The sequence below is a fragment of the Nanorana parkeri genome, unplaced genomic scaffold, assembly GCF_000935625.1.
Source record: "Nanorana parkeri isolate BGI_ZX_2015 unplaced genomic scaffold, ASM93562v1 scaffold2052, whole genome shotgun sequence".
Lineage (NCBI taxonomy): Eukaryota > Metazoa > Chordata > Amphibia > Anura > Dicroglossidae > Nanorana > Nanorana parkeri.
The window spans coordinates 14,601-21,067 of record NW_017308320.1 but is presented as its reverse complement, the minus strand read 5'-3'; positions in this window follow the sequence as shown (position 1 = coordinate 21,067).

The following is a 6,467-nucleotide window of genomic DNA, read 5'->3' as shown; positions in this document are numbered from 1 at the left end:
CCAGCCCCTCCCCGGTCACGGCAGAGAGCCGTGATAGGATCGAGAGGTGAGCGAACGCCGGTATGTGTTCTCTCACCTCCCGATCTACTGAGCCGACCTGTGACAGTCTCATTGTCACAGGTCGGGTAGAACTATGAGGAGGAGTGAAAAGCAGTCACCTCATAGTTCTCCTTTAACTCTTTCCATTTTAATATATTGTTTATGACAGAAAAAGAAAAGGATTTCGAACGGATATCATATTACAACAGAAAAGAGACAATGATATAACAGCACAACAAAAGGGAATACGAATGTTATTACTCGGCAACGTCCTGGGTTCTTTGGGTTCCAGCAGAGTCCAGTCAGTGAAGAATGAAATGGATCTGAGATTGGCTCTCTAGAAACAAGTCTCTTAATAGATGTTCTTTTCTTGATGGTAAGGCCTCATTCACACTGCCGCACATATACGTGCGTATACGTGCAGACGTGCGTATTGTACCAAATGCACCATATGCAAATAAATGGCTCCATACACATAGCCGCGTATAGAGCCGTTTATTTGCGCAGCGTATATATGCGCAAAAACAGAATGGAATCGAGATGCGTCCGGGCAGCGTATTTCTGCGTATTTTACGCGCGTATGTGCATACAGTTCGTTAAAATTTCCATTAGGAATGATGCATTCTGGGAATGCAAATAGTGCACGCATATACGCACATACGGTCCTATATACGCGCATAGATGCTCGTATATACACACATAGACGCGTATATACACAATATACAATTTTGCTTGCGTTGTGTGTGAATGAGGCCTTAAGGAGAGCTCCAGCTGCCTCATGCAGCAACTTTTTGTGGGCCTTCTAGAGGACGTCACTGAGCCAACCTCCACTCAATTATGAATTATGTGTGGATTTTGGAAGTTGGGTGTGTGGACAGGACACTTTCAGGGTGTCTAACTCAGACTGTCAATGTGGATAGTCGCTAAATGACTTTATACATCAACTATGAGCTGTACTAGAGGGTCACGGCATGCCAACCAATTAGCTATTAGTGTTCTGACTTTCCAGACTCCATTAAGTGCTACTATGATGGCCATTATGGTATATGTCTTTAGAATTTCCAGACCCTCTGAGAAATGTTTACTCAATTTAAATATTTCAAGATGTCTGTAGGTTGGAACTGTGTGTTGTGGGGTGTACGGAATGTTCCAATTCTCTACTGACCTTACAGTTTTCACTTAACTTTATTGCTATCACATAGGAGCTAACAAGCTCCTGTGTGATAGCACTTGGAGGTGACAGGTTCTCTTTACTGACTCTGTCACCTCCAATACAAGAGTTCTAGCACAGTACTGTGCTGGAACTCCTGTTACTTTTATCCCTGCCGCTCTGCTCACCGCTCTCCATGCTGAAGACGTCTGTGGCCAGCAAGGAGTCGGCTTGTGCAAAGCAGGGCTAAATGTAGAAAACAAATTACCGCCCAGAACTCCATGTTCCGGGTGTCGGGTGATTCAAACCTCTGCCGCCCCTCTGCTCCCTGCTGCCCCAAGGCCGGGCCTCTGTGGCCTTGTCGGGAATCAAGCCCTGCCTACAGACAAAAGATTTAAATCCAATGTGTGTCTTAGACTGGCAAATTATAACAGAATAAGGGTGTCATGGTGTTTTCTGCCGGTGGGGTGTCCAGACCTCATAGCCATCATGTGTAGGAATGGTTGACACAGGTTGTCCTAGCTGTAAACATGTAAGGATTGTGTTCACATGGACAGCGATAGTGTCCCTGAACTTAGGGGAAATGTCTGTAGACTGGTCCCCTTTCAGAGTGAATGCCGCAGGGGCACAATCCTCCTCTACAGACATGTTAAGGGCCAGGAGGGGGGAGAGAGAGGGGGTCTCAAAAAGAGAGGTGCCACTGGCATCCCCTGTGGTGCGCAGCTTGGACAAAGTCCACCATTTTCCCCATGAATTCAGCCATTGCCACAGTGCCACAGTACCAGATAGCTGCTATTAGGCACCACAGTGGCATGGAGCAACGTAGGGAAACTTGCTAGAAGAATCTTGTGCAAAATCAGACTAATATAGTGTAAGGAATGTACTTCTGTCAGAGGTAAGAGAAGGACTCTGTCAACTAAGGACCACTAGCAAAAAAAGCTGTGGGGGGGAGAGGTTATGTAGGACTGCCCTGCAGCTTTAATTGATTTGCCAATGACTAATCACCTGAGGGTAGCTGCATAACCCAGTAGTCTGAGGATTTAATTCTCTCTGTCCTGTGATGTATGATCAGGAAATGTTTTCAGATGTGTCAGTGACAAGAAGAAAATATACAAGGGGATCACAAAAAATGAAAACTGGGTATACTTATGATGAAGGGAGACCTGGATGTAGCAAACCATTTAAACAACTACTACCACTGTTCTGTCTTCTCATAAGTAAATGGCACCAAAAAACAAACAAAAACAAGTTGGAGGATTTCTTTGGTTCTAGCAGGGAAGGTTTATTTTCAGGGTTTCTAGACGTAGAGGTAACAGATGAACTGGGTTGTTTAAAACTTACAGCAATTGGTCCTAATGGTATTCATCCCAGAGTCCTAAGAGAACTTCATAGTATACTGCTGGACCGTCAACTGAAATGTTTAATCAATCTTCTCTAACTGGAGAAGTCACCCATGACCAAAAGAGGGGGACTTGTTGATGCCACAACCTTATGGATAATGTTTCCTTACTATGGACTGAGCTATGATCATTAGGCTGAAATACATTTTAAACTGTGGAAGTGTATTTGTCTTTTTATATACACGGTGAAATAAATGTTTTTTTTCTATCCTGTGAGTAATTCCTATGATGGATCAGCGAGCGGTATAGTGATATTGGAGTGGATCTAAAGAAAAAATATGAGTTATCTGCATACCTATGAGGAAGAAAGTTCCAAAAGTGGTTTCACAATATGTGACCCTCCTGGGAAATAACGTTGGATGTGGTCTACCAAAAGGAGCCATAGGTGTGATAAGTTGCAATGTGACCTCTGTGTACTTATATTAGGTCACACTTCATCTGGTGAGTGTGTGGAGGTGGAGGGGAGCAAGTTGGTGTAATATATGGACACTTGATATGGAAGTTGGCACAAGCACTTTAGAAGGACTGTTCACATTTCATGACTAGAGATTGATGTAATAAATATGAATCATGGATATTTCATATTGTACACTGTATTTGTTATGTGGATAGTTATTAAAAGAAAATAAAAAAATAGGCTTTTGTATTGGTGAAAGTGTTTAGGTTTAGAGCGCTGTGTTTCTATGAATATTCATTTAGAATATTGTCCGGTTCTGGAGATCACTTATAAAAAGATATTGATAACGATCTCAGAGACAGACAACAAAAATGGTGAAAGGTCTGAGGGGTGAAACACAGCAGATAGATTGGAAACATTTTAAACAGTAAAAACTCTGGTTAAAAGCAAGGATTCACCGATATATCGGCCGCCGAAACATATCGTCCGGAAATGGCACTTTTGGCATAATGCAGAAAGTGCAATTTTTCTGCTGATACATCGGCGCATCCGTGCTTTCTCTCCTCCCCGCTGGGCGCTGCTCTGTGTCCCAGCGGGGTGGAGAGAAAGTGTGACAGCCAACCAAGCGCTGCGGGAATAGAGCGCTGTGAGCGGCCGGCGACTCCTCCCACACCACTCAGCCTCCTATCACAGTCCGGCAGAGCCGTGTGGGGGCGGAGACAGCCCGCACAGTCACAGGAGCTGAGCTCACCTCCCTGCTCTGCTCGCTCAGCCTCCTGTGACAGCGTGTCAGAGAGGAGAGCAAAGTAAACGCTGAGTGTTTGTAGATAACTGAGGACATGGTATTATAACTATATCCTCAATTATGAATGAATGGGAAGTGATCTACATCTCCTCCTGTTCATTCATAGTTGTAGTTATAGTAAACATACCATGTCCTCATGTTATGAATGAACAGGAAGACTCAGTATAGAGGATTCCTATTTATTTATAACAGGAACTGCAGAAAAAGAGATTGAAGACTTTGTGTCCTCAACCTCTTTTTCTATTTTAAAAGGGAAATATCAGGGGTTTGTTTAGTCCCCCCCCCCCCCCAAGCCCCTAAAAGTAATGTAAAAAATAAAAATATTTAATAAAAAATGAATAAATTAAAAAGTTTATAAAAAATATTTTGTTTAAATGAAATAAATAAAATAAAAAACATTTTCGGTTTCGGCCTGACAATTTTTTTTAATTTCGGTTCAGTTTTAAAATTTCCATTTTGGTGCACCTCTATAAAAAAGTAAACAGAGACTCCTCAAAGGGACAAGCCAATTTATTTTTATTGATAATTTAAATCTTAGAAAATAATTACATCACAAAATTCTTTATCTTATTGATTTATTGTCCATACAGTAAATACAATCCTATAACTAACAAGCCATTTGTTCTTCTCATGTGTGTCATCTGTATCTGAAGAACACGGGGGTAATACTGGCCTCCTGCAGCTGGGAGGACATGCAGAGTCAATGACGTACTGCACTGCATTGTCTGCTGCTGAGCAGAGCATTGGAGCGTCATCCAAAATGAATGACACAACGCATGATGGTTGTGGTAACATGCGGTAGGATATGTGTCACTGTAACTATCTGAATGTCTGAAGGGGCACTTAGAAATTCAGCCCAGCGGCATCCACCCCTCACTGAGACTATGAGTAAGCTGATTTAATGTAGAATTTTGTCTGCACAATTCTGCCTTGATATATATATTGCTGTCTGAAGGAGATTCACGTCAAATGGGAAGGCTGCACTTTATAACTTGGAATCACTATATGGAAACCTCACACTAAGCTGATTGCTGAAGATTACAAGCAAAGTGCATGGGAGTCAAACAGCTCCAACATCATCCGGATTCAGCAATGGGCCTCTAAGCAGCACTACACAATCAGCTTTTATTCATGGCTTGTATGTGAAATATACTTAATATCCTTATTTCCTCTAAGTAACATAAAATAAAATATGCATAAAAAACTCAAAAAGCGATAAACAACATACTGACATTTTCCATCTGGGTTCAAGTCATCAATGATCTCTTCTCACATTCCCTACAATAGTCTGAGTGCTCTCATTTATAACGAGCCTGCCATGTTATTTTACCATTAGGGGTCCATGACATGAGGGTTATGACATATAAGGCCTCTGCAGACAGGTGATGAGCAGTGTCCTGGTCTGTGTTCCAGGCTTTTCTTCACTTCCAATGGGTTTCACATTCCTATACAAGTCTATAGGGATGCAAAACCCAAATAAGCAAGTCAAATGCAGGTCAGAAGGAGGTCAAATGTCCTTCTCCATAAATTCTGAAGGATTTCAGAAGTGTGTCAAGCTGTTGTCATTGACACAAACCTAAAGCCTATTGACACAGGTCCGAATGTACACACAGCTCAGGGCTCGGCATTTTCTGACAGGCTTCATTTATCTCTATGATGTCTGGAGCTCTCATACACCATTGGGAATTAGGTGCATGCTGGACATTGTGATGGACGCCTCGGAATTGATGTAAATGAAATGCCATGTCCTTTGCTGGGTGTATATGATGGCTCCAATCATTGTACAGATAGGTGAAGCCCGCCAAAAACCACCCCGACACAAACAGAGCAGCGGAAGAGATGTGTCCACATAGTGAAGGTCATCATCCATCTGAAGCAGCAGAGAGTTCCAGAATGTGACGGTCATGAGATCCTGATGATATGAGATGTTACATGATGTATGGAGTAATGTCTATTTTTTTTCTTTACAAATAAAATGATAAACTACGAGTTCCAAAAATCATAAATGATAACAAAATCAAATCCCCTCAACCTTATTGTAGATCTGATGTAAAAGTGAATATTAGAATAATGCAATGCTGGAAAAAGCGCAATGATGTTATATAATGTGATAATTGCTTTATAAATCCTACAGAGAACCTGTCATAGAATATGGCACACGGTGTATATTACTAGGCAATCCCCCCGGAGCTGTATCAGGAGATATCATTGTCCTTCTGACACATGAATGTATCCACCATATATACAGAGACTCTGTCACCAAAATTAAAGGAAAGGTCTGCTCCCTAACCATGGCTGGCAATAAAGGGAACAATAGGGAAATGAGAGCGGCCATTGCTGATCAGTTTCAGGAGTTCAAGTTCTGTGGCCGACATCCTGATCCTTAATTCACTATCATCTGAATCTTTAAATAACTTCACGAGTCCTTGACCTGAAACAAGCACGCCGGAAGGGAGTCCTGACAGCTTGTTCCAGGTCACTGACTCACTGAGTACTCACGTCAAGATCAGCAATGATATCACCCACAATTCCATCCTCCAGGGTGCACTGTATACATGTCTAGGGGTCCAGTGTATGCTCCACACCATAATATGGAGGGGCCTGGGAAGTGGGATGCAGTGGAGCTCTGAATACAATGATGACACTACTCAGAAACTGTAATGAAACCCAATACTG